Below are 26,594 nucleotides of genomic sequence, written 5' to 3'. Positions count from 1 at the left end.
CCAATTTGTACTATACTCCGTGATGAATCTCACTGAGGAGTCCTGTAGGCGGGGACGCGATGTTAGGAGGGCCTCCTGATTAAGGGTCCTGGCACGTTGGAAGGCAGTGGAAACAGTTCTCTTAGGGTATCCCCTCCCATATAATCTCCTGGTCAAATCCTTTGCCTGTTCTCTGAAACTTGCATCTGTTGTACAATTTCGCCGGGTACGTAGAAACTGTCCCACAGGTATTCCAGTCCGCGTGTGGTGAGGGTGAAAACTCTGATATTGTAACGAGTTATTTGTGGCCGTTGGCTTACGGTATAAATCCGTGAACAGTTTCTCCCCATCGACTCCCACTCGAAGGTCCAAAAAGATAGCTGAATTCGGGGAAAAAGAGGATGTTAAGAAAATATTTAATGAATTTTCATTAAGCTCCCTCAAAAATTGGGTACAAGAAGCTTCGGTCCCCACCCAAATGAAAAAAATGTCATCCAAAAAGCGATGCCAATACTTAATGTGATTAAGATAACCCTGCGAACTAAAGACCATCGTCTCCTCCCACCAACCCAAAAAGATGTTTGCGTATGCCGGCGCGCATCGCGCACCCATGGCCACGCCCGATACTTGCTTATAATACGTCCTGTCAAACAGGAAGTAGTTATGATGTAACACAAAGTAAAGGAGGTCCAAGATAAAAGAATCATGGAGGCGATTAGAGCCCTCCAATTTATTAAGGAAGTAAGAGAGTGCCTGAATACCATGGGTATGAGCGATATTTGAATAAAGCGACTCCACGTCACATGTCACTAACAACTCCTGGCCTGTTAAGGTGATGTTACGGCAAACACTAATAAAGTGAGATGTATCTTTAATATAAGCTGGTAATGCCGAGGCAATGGGCTGAATGAAGTAATCAATATAGGTACATACCCGTTCGCTCATACTTCCTATACTGGACACAATTGGTCTTCCTGGTGGCTTTTGGATGTTCTTATGCACCTTGGGCAAAAGGTAAAAGGTAGGGGTAACTGGGTTATCCACCCACATAAATCTCTTTTCACTTGGGGAAATTATTCCCATAGAGGTTGCCCGATCAATCAAATTATGTAATCTCTCCAAAAAGATTCCAGTAGGATCCGATGGCAATCTCATATAGAATCTCTGATCCCCCAATTGTCTGTTGGCTTCTTCAAGGTACATATTGGATGGCCACAGAACTACATTCCCCCCCTTGTCTGCTTCTCTTATAATGATGGAATCATTGTTTTTCAGGGACCTAATGGCCCTTCTCTCTTGAAACGAGAGATTATAAGTAAAGCCAAAGCTTTGTGGGAGCCGCAGGATGTCCCTTTTAGCCGATTCAAAGAAAAATTTAACCGCTGGTACCAACGAAAAAGATGGGGCAGAGGAGGACTTAGTTCTTAATGGGAACTTTCTCCTACCTGTTGTTACAGTATTCTCCTCCAAAAGGTCCAGGAGATCCCGAAAAACCTGTTGATCCTCAATGGAAGTAGTTTGAAGGGCTTCCGGTTGCTTGTGAATTACCTGAAAAATCAATTTTCTACAGAATAAATACAGATCCTTGATTAGGTCAAACTTATCTGTAGTTCGGGTGGGAGAAAAAGAGAGACCTCTACGTAGAACAGAAAGCTCAGCTGGAGATAATACATAGTCCGATAGATTTATTACCTGCAAGGACGTATCCACTTGAGGCGAAAGGTTAGAACCAGTTACCGATGCTTGGTCTTGTGATTGTGCCGGTAGGGTGAATTGGGACCCCTCCGGTTGGTTTGACGTTTTCTGAGATTTCTTGCGCTTACCTCCGCGCCTGGTCCTATATCGAGGTCGCTGCCTCCTGAGGACAAAAAATCACTCGAACTGGTGGCATTAGTTGTAGTAGCCGGAGGAACTGGTATGTGGGCATGAGATGTTTGTTTAAACGGACGAGAGTTCCCCAAGTGTCTCCATCTGTAAGCCCTTTGGTTCTCAAAATCCTGACGATCCCTCTGGAATTTCTTTTGTTTACGATCCATAATTTCTTTTTCAAACTTGTCCAATATTTCTTTAAGTTTTTGTTTGAAGGGAATTACCAGCTGAGTCTCATCAAAAGCCATCAATTTATTTTCTAGGTCCTTAATATTTTGCTTGGTTACAGAAAAAAGCTGCCTATCATGCTCCACAAGCATATTAATAATAATGCTTGAACACTGCAGCAGTCCCTTTTCCCAGATACATTGAAATGCTGTTGACGGCTCCCATGCAGGAAAAATTTGGACCCGTAGACCACGTGGGACCATCCCAGTTTTAAGGTATTCCTCTAGTGTTCTGATGTTCCACCATAAACGGACCGCTAATTTATTAGCTGTTGTGATATCCGTTGATAACCTAGTGAAATCTGAATCATTTACTAATGGGGCACTATTAGAAAATAGACCCGATGATTGGGTCTGCCAAATCGCCTCCCTAGCTTCCCAATCCATGACAGGATCTATCCGCAAAGGAACCAACAGGATAAACAATATGAAACAACAAAAATATATCCAAAAGACAATAATAACAAAAATAATTATAATCCAAAAGGGTACCCAATAGCCCCCATACTATATAGATAAGGATCAACAATAAATCCCGTGCCCCCTGAGACTAGAACACACCCCAATAGAAGTGGGGTGTAAAACAGGGATCAACAGGTCAAAGGATCACAGGTGCACTGCCTATATATAAATCAATATCTAAAGAAAAGTAATAAACATAACTAAATAAATTCTATAGGGTGCTGCAAAAATGCATAGAAACAGCATAGCCACAAGGAGAAGAATAGCCTATGCATAAATAAGCGCACACCTAAATATATAAGAAACACAATCTTTATTATAGACATAAACAAGGACAAAAACACATAAATCCATTAAAATCAATTAAAACCATGTGGAAAAAACCACCCTTCCCCCTGAGAGAATGATATGACCAAAGTGAGGTCTAATCCCGCATACAAAAGTATACATCAAAATCACACACTATAGCATATGGATATAGACAAGTGCAATACAATAACATATAACTGATACCTATCCAGCAATATAGCGCACATGGGGCGTCCCTGTCATAATCAATCATAAACCATAAAGGAACAAATAATAAATAATAACAATTGCTAAAGGACCCTAAATGCAGAAATATTGGTTGCTAAAACTAGCAGCAGCAAAATATCCATATAGCTGGGCATGAAAATACATCCACAAAGAAAGAGGATATGGGGTCACAAAATATAGTGAATAAATAGTGCTACCCAAGAGGGCGCTATAGGATCCCCAAATCCGTCTAAGAAAAGATCCGAGCAATGTGCCAGTATCGGGAATGCCTAGAGCTCAAAGACATACCCTAAACGCCATGGAGAATGCGGGAAGCCTCCAACAAGTAAGGAAGCAAAAAGCATCAGGGGGAGGGAGTGGGGAGAAGTATTAGTTCCCACGCTGTATAATGGCCCCCGCATTATCACTCACGCTTTATAATGACTCCGTATTAGCTCTCACGCTGTATAATGGTACCCGCAATAGTTCCCATGTTGTATAATGACCCCCGCAATAGCTCCCACTCCTTGGATTCTGAGGGCTGATACTTGCACAGCTCTGATATATATGAGAAAGAGCTAAATAGAACAAAATAGAAAGAGCTAGTAGGTGCATATAGAGTCCAGCATATGGGCATAGCTCTCTGAATGTATCCAGGTAACCCTAAAGGAATACTCTTGTCTGGAGAAGAACCCAAAGAGGGAAACGGAAAAGAAGGCAACTAGAAGAAAGAGAGGGAGGTAGAATATTACCAATCTAAAGAAGTACACCCCCTGGTTCGTCTGTTCCTTTTCCCCTTCTCCCCATTTGGGGGTCTTGCTGTCTAGACAAAGTATTTGTTCAGGGTCCTGCACCGATATATGATCTCCTATATGCACCTATTTGCTGTTTCTCTTTTCTTCTGTCTTGCTATTTATCATATATATTCAGCCTCAACTTTTTTATTTTTAATACAAGGATTCATAATGGGGTTTTCATGTTTACTACCTTGGATTTACTGATATGAGATGATGCAGACACCGTACTGAAAGGATACTGACCTTGGCTATAGGATAGATGGATAGATAGATATCCTATAGCCGGGGTCAGGGTCCTAACAGACCAGTGTTTGTGTGATCTCATAGTAAATGCAGTGTGTTTATATATGCTGACAAGACAGGTCAGTAATGTGCACTGATAGATTTGACCCTGGCTGCAGGACCCCAGTCCTGCAGCCGGGGTCATATCTATCAGTGCACATTACTGACCTGTCTTGTCAGTCTCTGTCTGAGACACCATGAGACCATGAGACTTATGGCAGCTGTTTTGAAGTCTTTTACAGATTGGGTCATGCTTGGCGACCCGCACTGTCCGGTCTGTAGTTCAAGCAGCCGCCATAAATCTACAGTGCCTCAGATATAGACTGCAGATATACAGCACAAGGCCGGGTCTTATCAGGAGGGGAGCCGTGTTCTGCCACATCCTCCCTGCACGGTGCAGACATCTTCGGCCAGTACCTGAAGAAATCTGTACTGTTACTTACAGCACCACTGTCCTGTGACTGTCTTGCTCTTCTCTGGACACTCACAAAGGCCGTGCCCTGGTCCTCCTGACTTCTCTGCAGCAGAGCAGACATGCTCACACAGCGTGCAGTGTGGGCGTGACTGTCTGCTGTATACTGGAGCCAGCAGACAGGTACAGTGCTGGCACCTATCCTCCCTTATGCATGAGTTCCTCTGGCTCTCCCCGGTCACTGCCCGCGGTAGTGCAGGGAGATGGTGTCTCCCTGCTCTACAAAGGAGCATGGAGATTAACTATATCAGCGGGCTGTGCACGCTGATATAATTAAGTGTAGTGTAGCTCCGAGTGGGCCCCTGTGAGCGGTGGGCCCGGGGCGGCCGCACCCTCTGCCCCCCTGATAGCTACGCTACTGGCATGCACAAAGACCTTTGTATCGATGCAAGTCGATGACCAGAGGGGGTCTGAACGACGGAAATGAGCATATAGATTATGTACTTTCTTTTCTCACCCAGGCTAGGATAGTGGCTGAGAAAACGCTGCACCACCAGGTTGAGGACGTGAGCTATGCAAGGCATGTGTTTGAGCTTGCCTCGCCGTAGTGCCGCCACCAGGGTCGCACCGTTCTCGGACATGGCCTTCCCTGGATGCAGGTTCAGAGGAGACAGCCATTGATCAAACTCGGCCTTGAGAGCTGTCCACAACTCTTCAGCTGTATGATTGCGATCTCCAAGACATATCAATTTTAAGACTGCCTGATTGCAGTGAGCCCTGGCTGCGCAGTACGGAGGTAGTGGGGGTTCACTCTGCACTGTTGGGACACGTGTCTCATGAAGGCAGAGGTTGAGGGCGCAGGTGGAGGCCCTAGAGGAGATAGAGGAGGCAGAAGCAGTGAAGGAAGTGTTAAATGTAGTGGTTTGTCCTGCAAGCCTTGGGGATTCCAAGACTTGTGGATCAGTGCCTGTACCCACAGCCACCAGAGTCACCCAGTGCCCAGTCAGTGAGATGCAATGCCCTTGACCTTGCTTACTCGTCCAAGTGTCTGTGGTGAAATGAACCCTGGCAGACAGAGATTTTATCAAGGAACCGGTGATGTTGTCTGCGACATGCTGGTGTAGCGCAGGTACAGCTTTCATATAGAAAAGTAATGGCGACTGGGTAATTGGTACTGGGGGACTGTGACGGCCATCAGCTTTCAGAAACCATCTGTGTCTACCAGGCGGAAAGGCAGCATTTCAATGGCCAACAAATTGGAGATGTGGAGTTCAACCTCTTAGCTTTGTCATGCGTAGGAGGAAATAATCTATTACGTCACCACAACTGTGGAACCATAGGCGAGCTACAGTGCTGTGGGAGGGCGAAGTACAGTGAACTGGACAAACTGCTGGACGGTGAGAGAGGTGCAGGCGGAAATGTTACTGTGGATTGAGAAACTTGTGGTGTGATCGCTCTCTGAGATCAGTTAAAAACAGTAGGCATGTCCGCTTCTGTTACAGCTGAAGGCAGCCTCTCAGTCAGCGTGACTCGAGTGGGTAAAGATAATATGGGAGAACACGGCACTCAAATAGAAGAAAGTGTTGGTGGTGCTCAAGTAGGGTGTCCAACCCGTAGAATAAAGATGAATAAACTTGGCACTCAATATGAAAAAAAAAAAAAAGGCTTCTTATTTATTGATGCATCCAGACAAAAAAACTGCTAAACGTTTTCGATCCAACACTGGACCTTCGTCAGAGGGTTTCTTTAACATGAACTATGAATACATAAACAGATATAATAGTCACATGATGCAGAGATAAATGTCATATGATGCGAAAAAATAAGATACTGGTGAATCATACAATACTATAATACTAGTGATGCTCCATCCGTTGAGAGAAGCAAGTGCAGGAGAGCGGAATCTATCCAGAAAAGATCCTCTGTGCGTGGTGGAGGTACAATTCGTGCTGAGTTGCTGGATAAGGGAAGTAATAATGGTGATATGAATGAACGAACACTGCTTAGAGTGCAAACAGTGGCTGCCAAATGCCTAGTTTGGCAAAAGAATTTTTTTGAAGGATACATAGCATATATACATTTATATATATATATACAGTGGGGCAAAAAAGTATTTAGTCAGTCAGCAATAGTGCAAGTTCCACCACTTAAAAAGATGAGAGGCGTCTGTAATTTACATCATAGGTAGACGTCAACTATGGGAGACAAACTGAGAAAAAAAAATCCAGAAAATCACATTGTCTGTTTTTTTAACATTTTATTTGCATATTATGGTGGAAAATAAGTATTTGGTCAGAAACAAAATTTCATCTCAATACTTTGTAATATATCCTTTGTTGGCAATGACAGAGGTCAAACGTTTTCTGTAAGTCTTCACAAGGTTGCCACACACTGTTGTTGGTATGTTGGCCCATTCCTCCATGCAGATCTCCTCTAGAGCAGTGATGTTTTTGGCTTTTCGCTTGTCAACACGGACTTTCAACTCCCTCCAAAGGTTTTCTATAGGGTTGAGATCTGGAGACTGGCTAGGCCACTCCAGGACCTTGAAATGCTTCTTACGAAGCCACTCCTTCGTTGCCCTGGCGGTGTGCTTTGGATCATTGTCATGTTGAAAGACCCAGCCACGTTTCATCTTCAATGCCCTTGCTGATGGAAGGAGGTTTGCACTCAAAATCTCACGATACATGGCCCCATTCATTCTTTCATGTACCCGGATCAGTCGTCCTGGCCCCTTTGCAGAGAAACAGCCCCAAAGCATGATGTTTCCACCACCATGCTTTACAGTAGGTATGGTGTTTGATGGATGCAACTCAGTATTCTTTTTCCTCCAAACACGACAAGTTGTGTTTCTACCAAACAGTTCTAGTTTGGTTTCATCAGACCATAGGACATTCTCCCAAAACTCCTCTGGATCATCCAAATGCTGTCTAGCAAACTTCAGACGGGTCCGGACATGTACTGGCTTAAGCAGTGGGACACGTCTGGCACTGCAGGATCTGAGTCCATGGTGGCGTAGTGTGTTACTTATGGTAGGCCTTGTTACATTGGTCCCAGCTCTCTGCAGTTCATTCACTAGGTCCCCCGCGTGGTTCTGGGATTTTTGCTCACCGTTCTTGTGATCATTCTGACCCCACGGGGTGGGATTTTGCGTGGAGCCCCAGATCAAGGGAGATTATCAGTGGTCTTGTATGTCTTCCATTTTCTAATTATTGCTCCCACTGTGGATTTCTTCACTCCAAGCTGGTTGGCTATTGCAGATTCAGTCTTCCCAGCCTGGTGCAGGGCTACAATTTTGTTTCTGGTGTCCTTTGACAGCTCTTTGGTCTTCACCATAGTGGAGTTTGGAGTCAGACTGTTTGAGGGTGTGCACAGGTGTCTTTTTATACTGATAACAAGTTTAAACAGGTGCCATTACTACAGGTAATGAGTGGAGGAAAGAGGAGACTCTTAAAGAAGAAGTTACAGGTCTGTGAGAGCCAGAAATCTTGATTGTTTGTTTCTGACCAAATACTTATTTTCCACCATAATATGCAAATAAAATGTTAAAAAAACAGACAATGTGATTTTCTGGATTTTTTTTTCTCAGTTTGTCTCCCATAGTTGAGGTCTACCTATGATGTAAATTACAGACGCCTCTCATCTTTTTAAGTGGTGGAACTTGCACTATTGCTGACTGACTAAATACTTTTTTGCCCCACTGTATATATATATATATATATATATATATATATATATATATACATACATACATACATACATACATATATATATATATATATATATATATATATATATATATATATATATATATATATATATATATATATATACATATATACATATATATATATATATATATATATATATATACACATATACAAACACACTTCTTCGGAACGGCAGTAAAGAATAATGCCACAAGCAAGACTAATTGATAGACGTCTCAGGTGAAGATCTAGGCTGTCGCTAGAGGTGGTTCCAAGGTGAAGACCTAAAAACGATAAGACATTAGTGATGACGTATATATGTAGGTGGCTAGAGACACTGGGGGTACAACAGTTGAGTTGAAATAACCAAAAGACATAGACCGTATGGTGCCTAAGAGATGAGAGAGGTGACCTATGTGGTGCCTAGGGATAGGACTGAGGGAAAAGAGAAATAAGTCCATACAGCAAGAAGGCAGGATGTGCCAAAGTAAATCTACCTGGATGTAGAAGCAAAATGCATAGGTAAGCGTCAGAAGGAAGAGGAGATGCTGCGGCAGGTGTAAGCTAAAATAGAAAAAAGAACAAAGGTGATAAGAGGATATAGGTGGACCCAGCTAATGGGGGAGTGACAGAGAGAAAGGTAACTCTGTACCTGAATGATTGGAGGACACTGCTTGTGGAGAAAGCGCCACGATAAGGAGCAAGGCCTTGCAAGGAGTACCGCGCTATAAAAGAGAATATGTCCAGGTAAAAGATATCCGGGTAAGGTCAGGGTAAGAGGGAGTAGCGGTGAGAGCCAGCGTACCTGTGGGTCCGGATCCTGTGAAACAATGCGCCTTGTCTTGCTTGTGGCTTTATTCTTTTCTGCCGTTCCGAAGAAGTGTGTTTGTGTATATATATATATATATATATATATATATATATATATATATATATATATATATAATGTGTATATATAGATATATATATGTATATATAGATATATATATGTATATATGCTATGTATCCTTCAAAAAAATTATTTTGCCAAACCAGGCATTTGGCAGCCACTGTTTGCACTCTAAGCAGTGTTCGTTCATTCATATCACCATTATTACTTCCCTTATCCAGCAACTCAGCACGAATTGTACCTCCACCACGCACGGAGGATCTTTTCTGGATAGATTCTTCTCTCCTGCACTTGCTTCGCTCAACGGATGGAGCATCACTAGTATTATAGTATTGTATGATTCACCAGTATCTTGTTTTTTCGCATCATATGACATTTATCTCTGCATCATGTGACTATTATATCTGTATATGTATTCATAGTTCATGTTAAAGAAACACTCTGACGAAGGTCCAGTGTTGGACCGAAAACGTTTAGCAGTTTTTTTGTCTGGATGCATCAATAAATAAGAAGATTTTTTTTTTTTTTTCATATTGAGTGCCAAGTTTATTCATTTTTCTTCGAGTGGTAAAGAACTGAAGTTTCTGTGGTCAAAGACCTGGGTCTCAATAGTTGGCAAGGTAGCAGAGGAGGAGGAAGAAACAGCAGCTAATTGATGGGGCAGCTGATGGTGATTGATATCCACTGGACCTCATTTTTGCGCATTGGGATTCCCACAGTATGGCATGCTGATTGTGCATGTGACGGTACATACATGTAGTAGTTAAGTTATTGCTACTACAATGTTGGCAGATTACATGAGATGGCTCATCCTTTGCAGTGACAAAAAAGGTCCAGGCTAGGCAACCCTTGCCACCCCTGCGAGCTACAGACTCACAGACGCTGCTGGTCAGAGGCACAGTTGTGGCTGAAGATGTATCATTTGTCGCGGCTGCCTCACTATTTGTCTGCCACGTACGGTGCAACGCAACCTCATCATCTTCCTCCTCAGATGACCTACTCAGCTGTGTGCCTCCATCTTCACACCAACTGGGATCTAAAACCTCATCATCATTCTCTGTGTTATCACATTCCTAGCCATTGGAGTCACATTCCTCTTCTTCTTGCCCTGACAACACAGTACACTCCACGTGAGCCTCAGATATCTGAGTCTCATCAGGATCACCTCCCCCTGGGGTTAATGTCTGATGACGAGAGTCAGGATGCGGTTCGGTCCCAAATTCATCCTGCCCCATATCCAAGCTAAAAAAATGTGGGCATTGGTGCAGACTTCCTCCTCTTGACTCTGCAAAGCTTTTGAGTACACTTCTGATAAACATGGCATAGAATGTGTGAACAGCTCTTCAGACTCACCCATCTGTGGTTCTGTATAGTCAGTTGGATAGTTGGGACCCGGGGGGAAGAAAGGGGAATTTGGTTTCCACATCTGTGGACTGTACTGGGTGTGATGTTGAGGTGGAGGAAGAGGAGGAGAGGCTACTTAAAGCTGCACTTGTCATCAACTCGAGTACATGCTCTTTATGTGCATCATTGATAAGGTAGTTGTGTAGTCTGTCCAGTAACATAAGTTGTCAGTTGTCTTTGCATAGGACATGACGTTGCTTCACTAGTGCCTTCACAAACATTACCACTTACCCCACATACACCTTGAACCCCAAGCCTAATTCCCCTTCCAACAAGGCCTCGCTTTTTCCCAGTCATGTTGCTCAGATAATGTGGTAGGAGCACAGTATTAGCAACAAAAATTAGATTTTGAACTCTGCACCATCTCTGCAAACAGCTGAATTTCAGGGACAGTAAATTCAAAGTTGAAATATGGCGTGCTGTATCGTGTTAGTTACAGAAAAAAGAAGTGAGTGTGGATGAGGCCTGTTTGACAAAGAAGTTATGCTACAAACAATTTTAAAGTCAGAACTCTTACTGTATGATGTTAATAACAGAAGAATTTGTTTCTGGCCTCTGGATCAGGCCTCTACAGCTTAATTTCAACCCAAACAAATGACAAAATGTGATACAGGTTGTCTAAGTTTTTGCAACGGATAAATTATTATTTTTTTAATATGGACCTGACTCCACTCCCACAGGGGTGGAGCCGCATATTCGTTACTTTAATGAGCGGTAGCATGTGACTGCTCAATACAGGAAGAAGCTGCCGGCGCCCGGAGAACCAGGGACGTGCAGGGACCACCGGGAGTAGGTGAGTATGACGGGGTGGCAGTGTGCAATATTCACATGCCCCCCATTCCACCGTCGGCACCGCTGTGTCTTCTGCATCCTCTGCAGTGACGCTCAGGTCAGAGGGTGCGATGACACGATTAGAATGCGCGCCGCCCTTTGCCTGAACACTCAGTGCAGAAGATGTGGAAGATGGAGCAGCGCCGACAGTAGAACGCGGACAGGTGAATATAGCAAGTGCCGGGGGCTTGAACGACAAGAGGTGAGTATTTCATTTTTTTATTTTTATTTTTTTAATCGCAGCAACAGCATATGGGGTATAATAGTCTATGGACCATCTTATGGGGCCATAATCAGCATTTGTGCAGCATTGTAAGGGGCAAATATTTCTATGGAGCATCTTATGGGGCCATAATCAACATTTGTGCAGCACTATATGGGGCAAATGTCTGTATGGAGCATCTTATGGGGCCATAATCAACGTTTGTGCAGCACTATATGGGGCAAATATCTTTATGGAGCATCTTATGGGGCCATAATTAACGTTTGTGCAGCATTATATGGGGCAAATATCTCAATTGAGCATCTTATGGGGCCATAATCAACATTTGTGCAGCATTGTAAGGGGCAAATATTTCTATGGAGCATCTTATGGGGCCATAATCAGCATTTGTGCAGCATTATATGGGGCAAATATCTCTATAGAGCATCTTATGGGGCCATGTGCAGCATTATATGGGGCAAATATCTCTATGGAGCATCTTATGGGGCCATAATCAGCATTTGTGCAGCATTATATGGGGCAAATATCTCTATGGAGCATCTTATGGGGCGATGTGCAGCATTATATGGGGCAAATATCTCTATGGAGCATCTTATGGGGCCATAATCAGCATTTGTGCAGCATTATATGAGGCAAATATCTCTATGGAGCATCTTATGGGGCCATAATCAGCATTTGGGGAGCATTATACGAGGCAAATGTGTCTATGGAGCATCTCATGGGGCCATAATCCGCATTTGCGGAGCAATATACAGGGCAAATAATGTATCTCTACGGAACATCTTATTGGGCCATAATCAGCATTTGTGCAGCATTATATGGGGCAAATAGAGTTATATGAAAAAGTGTGGGCACCCCTATTAATCTTAAGCTTAATGTTTTATAAAAATTGTTTTTTTGCAACAGCTATTTAAATTTTATATATCTAATAACTGTTGGACACAGTAATGTCTCTGCCTTGAAATGAGGTTTATTGTACTAACAGAAAATGTGCAATCTGCATTCAAACAAAATTTGACAGGTGCATAAGTATGGGCACCCTTATCATTTTCTTGTTTTAAATACTCCTGTGTTGTGAATTCTGTTGTCGAGCTCCCTCCTGTGGTCATGAATGGTACTTCGGCTGGTTCTGTCCATGGACTTCCTCTGGTGGCTGTGGGTGTTTCTGAGTTTCCTTCCACAGGTGACGAAGCTAATTCGTTAGTGGGCTGCTCTATTTAACTCCACTTAGATCTTTGCCCCATGCCAGCTGTCAATGTTGTACTATTGGTCTAGTTCGCTCCTGGATCGTTCTGGTTACCTGTTTACTCCAGCAGAAGCTAAGTTCCTCTTTGCTATTTTCTTGTTTGCTATTTTTTCTGTCCAGCTTGCTATTGTGAATATTGCCTTGCTTGCTGGAAGCTCTGGGGCGCAGAGGGGCGCCTCCGCACCGTTAGTCGGTGCGGAAGGTTTTTTTTACCCTGCACACTCTGCGTGGCTTTTTGTAGTTTTTTGTGCTGACCGCAAAGTGACCTTTCCTATCCTCTGTCTGTTCAGTAAGTCGGGCCTCTCTTTGCTAAATCTATTTCATCTCTGTGTTTGTGATTTCATCTTAACTCACAGTCAATATATGTGGGGGGCTGCCTTTTCCTTTGGGGAATTTCTCTGAGGCAAGGTAGGCTTTATTTTCCTATCTTTAGGGCTAGCTAGTTCTGAGGCTGTGACGAGTTGCATAGGGAGCGTTAGGAGCAATCCACGGCTATTTCTAGTGTGTGTGATAGGATTAGGGATTGCGGTCAGCAGAGTTTCCACTTCCCAGAGCTTGTCCTGTGTTTTTGTAGCTATCAGGTCTTTCCGGGTGCTCTTAACCATCAGGTCCATTATTGACCTAACCACCAGGTCATAACACTCCTGCCTACTTTTTACTGACTTACTAAAGCACTTTATTTGGATTTCTAACCTCATTGAGCTTTGAACTTCATAGCCAGGTGTATGCAATCATGAGAAAAGCTACTTAAAGTGGCTACTTGCAAGTTGTTCTCCTGTTTGAATCTCCTCTGAAGAGTGGCATCATGGGCTCCTCAAAACAACTGTCTAATGATCTGAAAACAAAGATTATTCAACATAGTTGTTCAGGGGAAGGATACAAAAAGCTGTCTCAGAGATTTAACCTGTCAATTTCCACTGTGAGGAACATAGTAAGGAAATGGAAGAACACAGGTACAGTTCTTGTTAAGGCCAGAAGTGTCAGGCCAAGAAAAAACATCAGAAAGGCAGAGAAGAAGAATGGTGAGATCAGTCAAGGACAATCCTCAGACCACCTCCAGAGAGCTGCAGCATCAACTTGCTGCAGATGGTGTCACTGTGCATCGGTCAACTATACAACGCACTTTGCACAAGGAGAAGCTGTATGGGAGAGTGATGCGAAAAAAGCCGTTTCTGCAAGCACGCCACAAACAGTCAGCTGAGGTATGCAAAAGCACATTTGGAGAAGCCAATTTCTTTTTGGAAGAAGGTCCTGTGGACTGATGAAACCAAGATTGAGTTGTTTGGTCATACAAAAAGGCGTTATGCATGGCGGCTAAAAAACTCAGCATTCCAAGAAAAACACTTGCTACCCACAGTAAAATTTGGTGGAGGTTCCATCATGCTTTGGGTCTGTGTGGCCAATGCCGACACCGGGAATCTTGTTAAGTTGAGGGACGCATGGGTTCCTCTCAGTATCAGCAGATTCTTGACAATAATGTTCATGAATCAGTGACAAAGTTGAAGTTACGCAGGGGATGGATCTTTCAGCAAGACAATGATCCAAAACACCGCTCCAAATCTACTCAGGCATTCATGCAGAGGAACAATTACACTGTTCTGGAATGGTCATCCCAGTCCCCAGACCTGAATATCATTGAACATCTGTGGGATCATTTGAAGAGGGCTGTCCATGCTCGGCGACCATCAAACTTAACTGAACTGGAATTGTTTTGTAAAGAGAAATGGTCAAAAATACCTTCATCCAGGATCCAGGAGCTCATTAAAAGCTACAGGAAGTGACTAGAGGCTGTTATTTTTGCAAAAGGAGGATCTACTAAATATTAATGTCACTTTTCTGGTGAGGTGCCCATACTTATGCACCTGTCAAATTTTGTTTGAATGCAGATTGCACATTTTCTGTTAGTACAATAAACCTCATTTCAAGGCAGAAACATTACTGTGTCCAACAGTTATTAGATATATGAAACTGAAATGGCTGTTGCCAAAAAAACAATTTTTAGAAAACATTAGGCTTAAGATTAAAAGGGGGGGGGGGGGGGCGTGGCCTGGCCTATCTGCTGATGGAGTAGGTCGCACAGAGCGGGAGCTCCGTGGCCAGGAACCTTAAAGCGGCTCATACCTACTTTCCGGCGGCCTCCCTGTCCCTCATAGTGCCGGCATCGGTCCCTGGAGCGGCGGTGAGTGCATGGGGAAATCCAGAGCCGGTGCCCGTGATCCCTCCAGGCGGATTATTGATTTCTTTGCGGCCTCCCCTCAGCCACCGCAGGACCCCAAGATGGTGCCATCCTCTCCCAGGGCTTCCCGCTCCTCACAACGCGGCGCTCAAGCGTCGCTATCAGGCGCTGCAGCGTTAGATTCTGCTGATGCCCCGGTGACTGCCGCTCTGCTCAGGGGTCTACTTGGAGACCTCAGGACCTCCATACAGGAGGATATGAGTGCTATGTTGGCAGAACTGAGGGGGGAGGTGGTGGAGTTGGGGAATCGCATTGATCGCCTGGAGCGCAAGATGGCGGAGCTGGTCTCCTCTCACAATGAGCTCTAGGACGCACATGAGACTCTGCAAAGTCTGGCCGCTAAAACTCATTCCAAGACCCTGGACCTGGAAGACAGATCCAGGAGGAATAACGTTAAACTCAGGGGCATTGAAGAATCTATCATGGCAGGGGACTTGAAAGCTTTCCTACAGGATTTTATCTTGGCTGTTCTCCCTCAGTTTGCCTCAGAAGATATTATAATCGACCGTGCTCACCGGGTCCCTAAGCCGCCTGGTCTGGGTCCCTCAGTTCCAAGAGATGTGCTCGCATGCATACACTTCTTTGAAATGAAGGAGGATTTTCTTCAGGCATTAAGAAAGAATCCAGTTTTACCTGAAAGATTTGCCCGCATCACTGTCTTTCCAGACCTCTCTCCGGGCACTCTGGCCCTCCGCAGGGCTTTTGGGCCTTACACTGCTATTCTCAGAGAAAAGGGCATTCTGTATCGCTGGGGGTTTCCCACCAAGCTTCTCATCCGTAAAGATGGATCAATCACCACCTGCCTGACTCCGTCTCACGCAGCAACTGCCTTGTTCAAATGGGGCCTGACAGCTCCTGGCTCCCCGGTCTCCGTGAGTCCCCCAAAGCCTGGAAATAACAGAAATCTCAGGACCCGTATTGTGCCGGACTGGGAGGTGGCCTGAAGCTCACTTCATCTCTGGTTCCTGGCTATTTTCCCGCACAGATTTGTTTTGTTTTCTTCTCTTTTTTTTTCCTTAAGCTGCGCTGGCTTCCCTTTGGGAGTATCTGCAGCGTTTTTCTGCCCCAGAGGTGAACTGTTTTTTGAATCTCACCTTTTGGACTCAGGGTATTCCTGAATGGACCTTGGTCTCTTGGTTTATTTGTTGTCTGTCTTGTTTGTTCTCCCCCCTTTCTTCCCTTCTTCCTGGTTTCCCCGTACTTGTGCTCTAGTCCGCAGGTCACATGCTATCTACTCTCTCGCACAACCCATTGGTGCTCAGGATATTGTAAGACTGTTTATATACCTTTGCTATGAGTATTTCGTTATATTCAATTAATGTAAATGGCCTCAACTCCCCGGGCAAGAGGTCTATTGTCTGGCGGCAGTTGGGTAAATCCCGTCGGGACATTTTATGTCTTAAAGAAACACATTTATTAGTAACATAGTAACATAGTTAGTAAGGCCGAAAAAAGACATTTGTCCATCCAGTTCAGCCTATATTCCATCAAAAAAAAAACCCAGATCTACGTCCTTCTACAGAACCTAATAATTGTATGATACAATATTGTTCTGCTCCAGGAAGACATCCAGGCCTCTCTTGAACCCCTCGACTGAGTTTGCCATCACCACCTCCTCAGGCAAGTAATTCCAGATTCTCACTGCCCTAACAGTAAAGAATCCTCTTCTATGTTGGTGGAAAAACCTCTCTTCCAGACGCAAAGAATGCCCCCTTGTGCCCGTCACCTTCCTTGGTATAAACAGATCCTCAGCAAGATATTTGTATTGTCCCCTTATATACTTATACATGGTTATTAGATCGCCCCTCAGTCGTCTTTTTTCTAGACTAAATAATCCTAATTTCGCTAATCTATCTGGGTATTGTAGTTCTCCCATCCCCTTTATTAATTTTGTTGCCCTCCTTTGTACTCTCTCTAGTTCCATTATATCCTTCCTGAGCATCGGTGCCCAAAACTGGACACAGTACTCCATATGCGGTCTAACTAGGGATTTGTACAGAGGCAGTATAATGCTCTCATCATGTGTATCCAGACCTCTTTTAACCCCTTAGTGACGGAGCCAAATTTTTGAAATCTGACCAGTGTCACTTTATGTGGTAATAACTCTGGAACGCTTCAAAAAATCCCAGTGATTTTGAGATTGTTTTTTCGCGACACATTATACTTTATGATAATGGTAAATTTAGGTCAATATGCTTTGTGTTTATTTATAAAAAATATCAAAAATTTGAGAAAAATGTTAAAAAATTAGCAATTTTCAAACTTTGAATGATTATCCCTTTAACCCCTTTACCCCCAAGGGTGGTTTGCACATCAATGACCAGGCCAATTTTTACAATTCTGACCACTGTCCCTTTATGAGGTTATAACTCTGGAACGCTTCAACGGATCCTGGTGATTCTGACATTGTTTTCTCGTGACATATTGTACTTCATGATAGTGGTAAAATTTCTTTGATAGTACCTGCGTTTATTTGTGAAAAAAACGGAAATTTGGCGAAAATTTTGAAAATTTCGCAATTTTCAAACTTTGAATTTTTATGCAATTAAATCACAGAGATATGTCACACAAAATACTTAATAAGTAACATTTCCCACATGTCTCCTTTACATCAGCATAATTTTGGAACCAAATTTTTTTTTTGGTAGGGAGTTATAAGGGTTAAAAGTTGACCAGCAATTTCTCATTTTTACAACACCATTTTTTTTAGGGACCACGTCTCATTTGAAGTCATTTTGAGGGGTCTATATGATAGAAAATGCCCAAGTGTGACACCATTCTAAGAACTGCACCCCTCAAGGTGCTCAAAACCACATTCAAGAAGTTTATTAACCCTTCAGGTGTTTAATAGGAATTTTTGGAATGTTTAAATAAAAATGAACATTTAACTTTTTTACACAAAAAATTTAAATCAGCTCCAATTTGTTTTATTTTACCAAGGGTAACAGGAGAAAATGGACCCCAAAAGTTGTTGTCCAATTTGTCCTGAGTACGCTGATACCCCATATGTGGCAGTAAACCACTGTTTGGGCGCATGGGAGAGCTCGGAAGGGAAGGAGCGCCGTTTGACTTTTCAATGCAAAATTGACAGAAATTGAGATGGGACGCCATGTTGCGTTTGGAGAGCCACTGATGTGCCTAAACATTGAAACCCCCCACAAGTGACACCATTTTGGAAAGTAGACCCCCTAAGGAACTTATCTGGATGTGTGGTGAGCACTTTGACCCACCAAGTGCTTCACAGAAGTTTATAATGCAGAACCGTAAAAATAAAAAATCATATTTTTTCACAAAAATTATATTTTTGCCCCAATTTTTTATTTTTCCAAGGGTAAGAGAAGAAATTGGACCTCAAAAGTTGTTGTCCAATTTGTCCTGAGTACGCTGATACCCCATATGTGGCAGTAAACCACTGTTTGGGCGCATGGGAGAGCTCGGAAGGGAAGGAGCGCCGTTTGACTTTTCAATGCAAAATTGACAGAAATTGAGATGGGACGCCATGTTGCGTTTGGAGAGCCACTGATGTGCCTAAACATTGAAACCCCCCACAAGTGACACCATTTTGGAAAGTAGACCCCCTAAGGAACTTATCTAGATGTGTGGTGAGCACTTTGACCCACCAAGGGCTTCACAGAAGTTTATAATGCAGAGTCATAAAAATAAAACAAAATTTTTTTTCCACAAAAATTATATTTTAGCCCCCAGTTTTGTATTTTTCCAAGGTTAGCAGGAGAAATTGGACCCTAAATGTTGTTGTCCAATTTGTCCTGAGTACGCTGATACCCGATATGTGGGGGGGAACCACCGTTTGGGCGCATGGGAGGGCTCGGAAGGGAAGGAGCATCATTTGGAATGCAGACTTAGATGGATTGGTCTGCAGGCGTCACATTGCGTTTGCAGAGCCCCTAATGTACCTAAACAGTAGAAACCCCCCACAAGTGACCCCATATTGGAAACTAGACCCCTCAATGAACTTGTCTAGATGTGTTGTGAGAACTTTGAACCCCCAAGTGTTTCACTACAGTTTATAACGCAGAGCTGTGAAAATAAAAAATCTTTTTGTTTTCCCACAAAAATTATTTTTTAGCCCCCAGTTTTGTATTTTCCCTAGGGTAACAGGAGAAATTGGACCCCAAAAGTTGTTGTCCAATTTGTCCTGAGTACGCTGATACCCCATATGTGGGGGGGGAACCACCGTTTGGGCACATGGGAGGGCTCGGAAGGGAAGGAGCGCCATTTGGAATGCAGACTTAGATGGAATGGTCTGCAGGCATCACATTGCGTTTGCAAAGCCCCTAATGTACCTAAACAGTAGAAACCCCCCACAAGTGACACCATTTTGGAAAGTAGACCCCCTAAGGAACTCATCTTGATGTGTTGTGAGAGCTTTGAACCCCCAAGTATTTCACTACAGTTTATAACGCAGAGCCGTGCAAATAAAAAATATTTTTTTTCCACAAAAATTATATTTTAGCCCCCAGTTTTGTATTTTTCCAAGGTTAGCAGGAGAAATTGGACCCTAAATGTTGTTGTCCAATTTGTCCTGAGTACGCTGATACCCGATGTGTGGGGGGGGGAACCACCGTTTGGGCGCATGGGAGGGCTCGGAAGGGAAGGAGCATCATTTGGAATGCAGACTTAGATGGATTGGTCTGCAGGCATCACATTGCGTTTGCAGAGCCCCTAATGTACCTAAACAGTAGAAACCCCCCACAAGTGACCCCATATTGGAAACTAGACCCCCAAGTGTTTCACTACAGTTTATAACGCAGAGCCGTGAAAATAAAAAATCTTTTTGTTTTCCCACAAAAATTATTTTTTAGCCCCCAGTTTTGTATTTTCCCAAGGGTAACAGGAGAAATTGGTCCACAAAAGTTGTTGTCCAATTTGTCCTGAGTACGCTGATACCCCATATGTGAGGGTAAACCCCTGTTTGGGCACACGGAGAGCTCGGAAGGGAAGGAGCACTGTTTTACTTTTTCAACGCAGAATTGGCTGGAATTGAGATCGGACGCCATGTCGCGTTTGGAGAGCCCCTGATGTGCCGAAACAGTGGAAACCCCCCAATTATAACTGAAACCCTAATCTAAACACTCCCCTAACCCTAATTCCAACGGTAACCCTAACCACACCTCTAACCCAGACACACCCCTAACCCTAATCCCAACCCTATTCCCAACTGTAAATGTAATCTAAACCCTAACCCTAACTTTAGCCCCAACCCTAACTGTAGCCCCAACCCTAGCCCTAACCCTAACTCTAGCCCTAACTCTAGCCCTAACTCTAGCCCTAACCCTAGCCCTAACCCTAGCCCTAATGGGAAAATGGAAATAAATACTTTTTTTTTTTTTCCCCTAACTAAGGGGGTGATGAAGGGGGGTTTGATTTACTTTTATAGCAAGTTTTTTAGCGGATTTTTATGATTGGCAGCCGTCACACACTGAAAGACCCTTTTTATTGCAAAAAATATTTTTTGCAATACCACATTTTGAGAGCTATAATTTTTCCATATTTTGGTCCACAGAGTCATGTGAGGTCTTGTTTTTTGCGGGACGAGTTGACGTTTTTATTGAAAACATTTTCGGGCACGTAACATTTTTTGATCGCTTTTTATTCCGATTTTTGTGAGGAAGAATTACCAAAAACCAGCTATTCATGAATTTCTATTGGGGGAGGCGTTTATACCGTTCCGCGTTTGGTAAAATTGATAAATCAGTTTTATTCTTCGGGTCAGTACGATTACAGCGATACCTCATTTATATCATTTTTTTATGGTTTGGCGCTTTTATACGATAAAAACTATTTTACAGAAAAAATAATTATTTTTGCATCGCTTTATTCTCAGGACTATAACTTTTTTATTTTTTTGCTGTATGGCGGCTCGTTTTTTGCGGGACAAGATGAAGTTTTCAGCGGTACCATGGTTATTTATATCTGTCCTTTTGATCGCGTGTTATTCCACTTTTTGTTCGGCGGTATGATAATAAAAAGCGTTGTTTTTTGCCTCGTTTTTTTTTTTTTCTTACGGTGTTTACTGAAGGGGTTAACTAGTGGGACAGTTTTATAGGTCGGGTCGTTACGGACGCGGCGATACTAAATATGTGTACTTTTATTGTTTTTTTTTTTAGTTAGATGAAGAAATGTATTTATGGGAATAATATTTGTTGTTTTTTTTTTTCATTATTTTGGAATATTTTTTTTTATTTTTTTTTACACATTTGGAATTTTTTTTTTAAACTTTTTTACTTTGTCCCAGGGGGGGACATCACAGATCAGTGATCTGACAGTTTGCACAGCACTCTGTCAGATCACTGATCTGACATGCAGCGCTGCAGCCTTCACAGTGCCTGCTCTGAGCAGGCTCTGTGAAGCCACCTCCCTCCCTGCAGGACCCGGATCCGCGGCCATCTTGGATCCGGGGCTGGAGGAAGCAGGGAGGGAGATGAGACCCTCGCAGCAACGCGATCACATCGCGTTGCTGCGGGGGGCTCAGGAAAGCCCGCAGGGAGCCCCCTCCCTGCGGGAAGCTTCCCTATACCGCCGGCACATCGCGATCATGTTTGATCGCGGTGTGCCAGGGGTTAATGTGCCGGGGGCGGTCCGTGACTGCTCCTGGCACATAGTGCCGGATGTCAGCTGCGATAAGCAGCTGACACCCGGCCGCGATCGGCGGCGCTCCCCCCGTGAGCGCTGCCGATCGCTATGACGTACTATCCCGTCCAGGGTCAGATAAGCCCAGGGCACCTCGACGGGATAGTACGTCTAAGGTCACAGAGGGGTTAATCCAGATAGTCATACCACAGCAAACCATTAATAAATAACATTTCCCACATGTCAGCTTTACATCAGCATCATTTGTAAAATGTTATTTTATTTTGTCAGCATTTTAGGAGGATTAAAACTGTAGCAGCAATTTTTCCATTTTTTCAAGGAAATTTACAAAATTTATTTTTTTAGGGACTTATCCATGTTTGAAGAAGTGACTTTAGGGGTCTCATATATTGGGAAACCCCCAAACGTGATACCATTTGAAAAACAGCACCTCCTGACATTCTGAAAACTGCAGTCAGGTAGTTTATTAACTCTTCAGGTGCTTTACATGAATTAATGCAAAGTGGCATGATAGGAATGAAAATGTGCATTTTTACCACCTAAATGTCTCTAACTTCTGAACAGATTACTACAGCCGGCAGACTCTAAGGCCGCGATTTGGACATGAATTGCCATGGCAAACATCAGGACCACAAAATCAAGATCTGAGGGCACCAATTTGGTTAAATAGGAAGCCCCCACACTCTGTTAACCATTTATAATGATGTAGTCACTATTGACAGCAGCATCTAAGGGGTTAAACAGAGTTGGACAGTGCAAACACTGATCGTGGCTGATGCAGCAAGTTGTCCGCTATAGTGGACAGCCGACAGCTACTGCATTGTCACCTGTATGGGGAGGCTAGTCTCTTATATCTCAAGTCAGTTAAAAGACGTATTGGCTGTCATTAAGGGGTTAATGCACCCCATGATCCTGTTTGCCTTGGCAGCTGCTGCCTGGCACTGGCTGCTCCAGGTAAGTTTATAATTAACTAGGATCCCCAAGTCCTTCTCCCTTTCAGATTTACCCAGTGGTTTCCCGTTCAGTGTTTAATGGTGATATTGATTCCTTCTTCCCATGTGTATAACCTTACATTTATCATTGTTGAACCTCATCTGCCACCTTTCAGCCCAAGTTTCTAACTTATCCAGATCCATCTGTAGCAGAATACTATCTTCTCTTGTATTAACTGCTTTACATAGTTTTGTGTCATCTGCAAATATCGATATTTTACTGTGTAAACCTTCTACCAGATCATTAATGAATATGTTGAAGAGAACAGGTCCCAATACCGACCCCTGCGGTACCCCACTGGTCACAGCGACCCAGTTAGAGACTATACCATTTATAACCACCCTCTGCTTTCTATCACTAAGCCAGTTACTAACCCATTTACACACATTTTCCCCCAGACCAAGCATTCTCATTTTGTGTACCAACCTCTTGTGCGGCACGGTATCAAACACTTTGGAAAAATCGAGATATACCACGTCCAATGACTCACCGTGGTCCAGCCTATAGCTTACCTCTTCATAAAAACTGATTAGATTGGTTTGACAGGAGCGATTTCTCATAAACCCATGCTGATATGGAGTTAAACAGTTATTCTCATTGAGATAATCCAGAATAACATCCTTCAGAAACCCGTCAAATATTTTACCAACAATAGAGGTTAGACTTACTGGCCTATAATTTCCAGGTTCACTTTTAGAGCCCTTTTTGAATATTGGCACCACATTTGCTATGCGCCAGTCCTGCGGAACAGACCCCGTCGCTATAGAGTCCCTAAAAATAAGAAATAATGGTTTAACTATTACATTACTTAGTTCTCTTAGTACTCGTGGGTGTATGCCATCCGGGCCCGGGGATTTATCTATTTTAATCTTATTTAGCCGGTTTCGCACCTCTTCTTGGGTTAGATTGGTGACCCTTAATATAGGGTTTTCTTTGTTTCTTGGGATTTCACCTAGCATTTCATTTTCCACCGTGAATACCGTGGAGAAGAAGGTGTTTAATGTGTCAGCTTTTTCCTCGTCATCTACAACCATTCTTTCCTCACTATTTTTTAAGGGGCCTACATTTTCAGTTTTTATTCTTTTACTATTGATATAGTTGAAGAACAGTTTGGGATTAGTTTTACTCTCCTTAGCAATGTGCTTCTCTGTTTCCTTTTTGGCAGCTTTTATTAGTTTTTTAGATAAAGTATTTTTCTTCCTATAGTTTTTTAGAGCTTCAATGGTGCCATCCTGCTTTAGTAGTGCAAATGCTTTCTTTTTACTGTTAATTGCCTGTCTTACTTCTTTGTTTAGCCACATTGGGTTTTTCCTATTTCTAGTCCTTTTATTCCCACAAGGTATAAACCGCTTACAGTGCCTATTTAGGATGTTCTTAAACATTTTCCATTTATTATCTGTATTCTTATTTCTGAGGATATTGTCCCAGTCTACCAGATTAAGGGCATCTCTAAGCTGGTCAAACTTTGCCTTCCTAAAGTTCAGTGTTTTTGTGACTCCCTGACAAGTCCCCCTAGTGAAAGACAGGTGAAACTGTACAATATTGTGGTCGCTATTTCCTAGATGCCCGACCACCTGCAGATTTGTTATTCTGTCAGGTCTATTAGATAGTATTAGGTCTAAAAGTGCTGCTCCTCTGGTTGGATTCTGCACCAATTGTGAAAGATACATTTTTTTATTGGAATGTGATAATGTCAGAATGTACTCAGGTTTATATCCGCACCAATTTTTTGCAAATGGCCCGTCAAAAAAAGGCGGGGGTAGCTATTTTCTTTAGTAAAGCTAATGCTTTTCATTTGATCCGTTCCATAGTGGATCCGATGGGTAGGTTCATTGTAGTTCTCTGTCTTATTAATAATGCCCCTTACACCATTGCCTTGGTCTATGCTCCCAATGCAGGTCAGCTTAAGTTCTTGGAGGTTTTTTTTTCAAATTTTACACGACATTCAACATTGTCACAAACTGATTGCTGGGGATTTTAATGCTCCAATGTCTAAAGTGTTGGACTGTTCTGTCTCCTCCTTGACTAGGTGTGAGGCTGGGCCACTAATTAACTCGTATAATTTACATGATATTTGGAGATATCTGCATTGCGGCGAGAGGGACTACACGTTCATGTCACCCAGACATGGTTCCTATAGTAGGATTGACTATGTGCTGGTGAATGACGTGGCCCTCCCTCACTGCATTTCAGCAGATATAGGTAGTATTACTTGGTCGGACCATGCCCCGGTGTCCCTCACTCTGAGAGACCCTCTTGCTATCAGGCCTCCCTCACATTGGCGTCTCAACACTCATCTCCTTGCAGATCAATCAAACTCCCAGTTTATAGAAAGAGCCTTGCAAGAATTCTCCTCCAATGATACTCCAGATGTACGAGACGATACCCTCTGGTTCGCCCACAAGGCGGTGATCAGGGGCTGCCTTATCAAAATGGCTGCAACGGCCAAGAGGAAATATAATTCGGCCCTGCAATTTGCCCTAGACGAAATAGCTCGCCTCGAATCTGCCCATAAAGTGTCTCCTACCCCGGCGCTCTTTTCTGATCTCTCTAAGGCCCGCATGCATGTTCGCCATTTGCTTCTGTATAAAGCTGAGAATGCCCTGAGGAAAACCAGAGCCAAATTCTATGCAATGGGAGACCGGGCGGGTGCTGTTCTGGCTAGGCGTGTCAGGAGGAGAGAGGCCGAATCCAAGATTCCATTCCTGCTTGGGTCTGACGGTTCCTGTGTTTATAATCCTATTCATATTGCTGAGGAGTTTGCTTCCTACTATTCCTCTCTCTATGATCTTGGTTCCGATTCAGGGGTCCCTCAGCCCACGCAGGAGCTAATTTTGGCGTTCTTGGAAAAAGCTAATCTCCCTTTGGTCAGCGCGGAGCAGCTTTCCTTTCTCAATTCTCCCATTGTTGAATCTGAGCTATCTCAAGTTATCAGGGATGCTAATAAGGGTTCTTTTCCAGGACCAGACGGTTTTCCTTTTCTTTACTATGCACAGTTTTTCTCTGTCCTCTCCCCTTACCTTCTACGCCTATTTAACAACTGGTTGTCGGTAGGTAGCATCAGAGCTGAGGGGTTGGAGGCTTCCATTGCGACTCTTCCTAAACAGGGGAAACTCACAACCTCCCCGGGGAATTTTCACCCTATAGCCCTCCTGAATTGCCATGCTAAAATTTGGGCCAATAGATTACTATCGGTGCTTCCCAGCCTTATACACCCCGACCAAGTCGGGTTTGTTCCCGGGCTGCCCCCTCTCCCCCTTATCTTTGCTCTGATCATGGAGCCTTTGGCTGCCATGGTTAGACAAAATGCAGACATAAAAGGGGTGCAGGTTGGGGGAACTGAACACAAAATTGGTCTCTACGCCGACGATGTGGTTTTAACATGTACCTCGCCTCTAGTCTCGTTGGATCACCTCGATTTTAACCCAATTTTCTGCGGTCTCGTATTACAAACTTAATCTGGCTAAATCCACAATTTTTCCCCTCTTCCTCCCTGTCGCTCTTCAAATTAAATCTAAATATGCGTTTATTTGGGCCCGTCTGGGCTTTACGTACCTAGACATCCGGATAACTAGGTTGGATGACATCGTTCGTTCTAACTCTGAGGAAACTCTCTTGATGGTCAGGAAGGGCATGGATCAGTTATCGAGCTCTTCGCTTTTGTGGATGGCCCGTATACAAACTTCTAAAAGACTGGGGAGTTCCACCACTCCTCTTGGGCTATCTGCACAAAAGCTGTTCTACCCTGTATGCACACATGGATTTTTCCTCTCTGAACCTGTTCACACAGGTTATATACAGATGATCAGGTTTTTAAATACATCAGATAGGGATTGCATACATTAGTTAGGACTGCTCTGATAAGGGTATACCGTGAAGATTGGTAGAGCAGCTTAGTATACATTTTTT

The 26,594-nt window shown here is 43.4% G+C and overlaps 1 protein-coding gene and 1 long non-coding RNA gene across 3 annotated transcripts in view; one reads left to right on the top strand and one right to left on the bottom strand.

Moving 5' to 3' along the window:
- Positions 1 to 26,594, top strand: part of LOC138663289 (zinc finger protein 271-like) — a 109,257-nt gene that overhangs the window by 71,516 nt on the left and 11,147 nt on the right. The gene's annotated exons all lie outside the window — the stretch shown is intronic.
- On the bottom strand, positions 288 to 2,623 carry LOC138663310 (uncharacterized). Its single transcript, XR_011318154.1, has 4 exons — positions 1,672 to 2,623; positions 1,425 to 1,527; positions 913 to 981; positions 288 to 359 (listed from the first exon to the last, which is right to left on the bottom strand). It is a non-coding gene; the product is annotated as an uncharacterized lncRNA (long non-coding RNA).

The sequence above is a fragment of the Ranitomeya imitator genome, chromosome 2 (assembly GCF_032444005.1).
Source record: "Ranitomeya imitator isolate aRanImi1 chromosome 2, aRanImi1.pri, whole genome shotgun sequence".
NCBI classification, from domain to species: Eukaryota; Metazoa; Chordata; class Amphibia; order Anura; family Dendrobatidae; genus Ranitomeya; species Ranitomeya imitator.
Note: the sequence above shows the minus strand (reverse complement) of the source record. Positions and strands in the feature narration are given on the sequence as shown.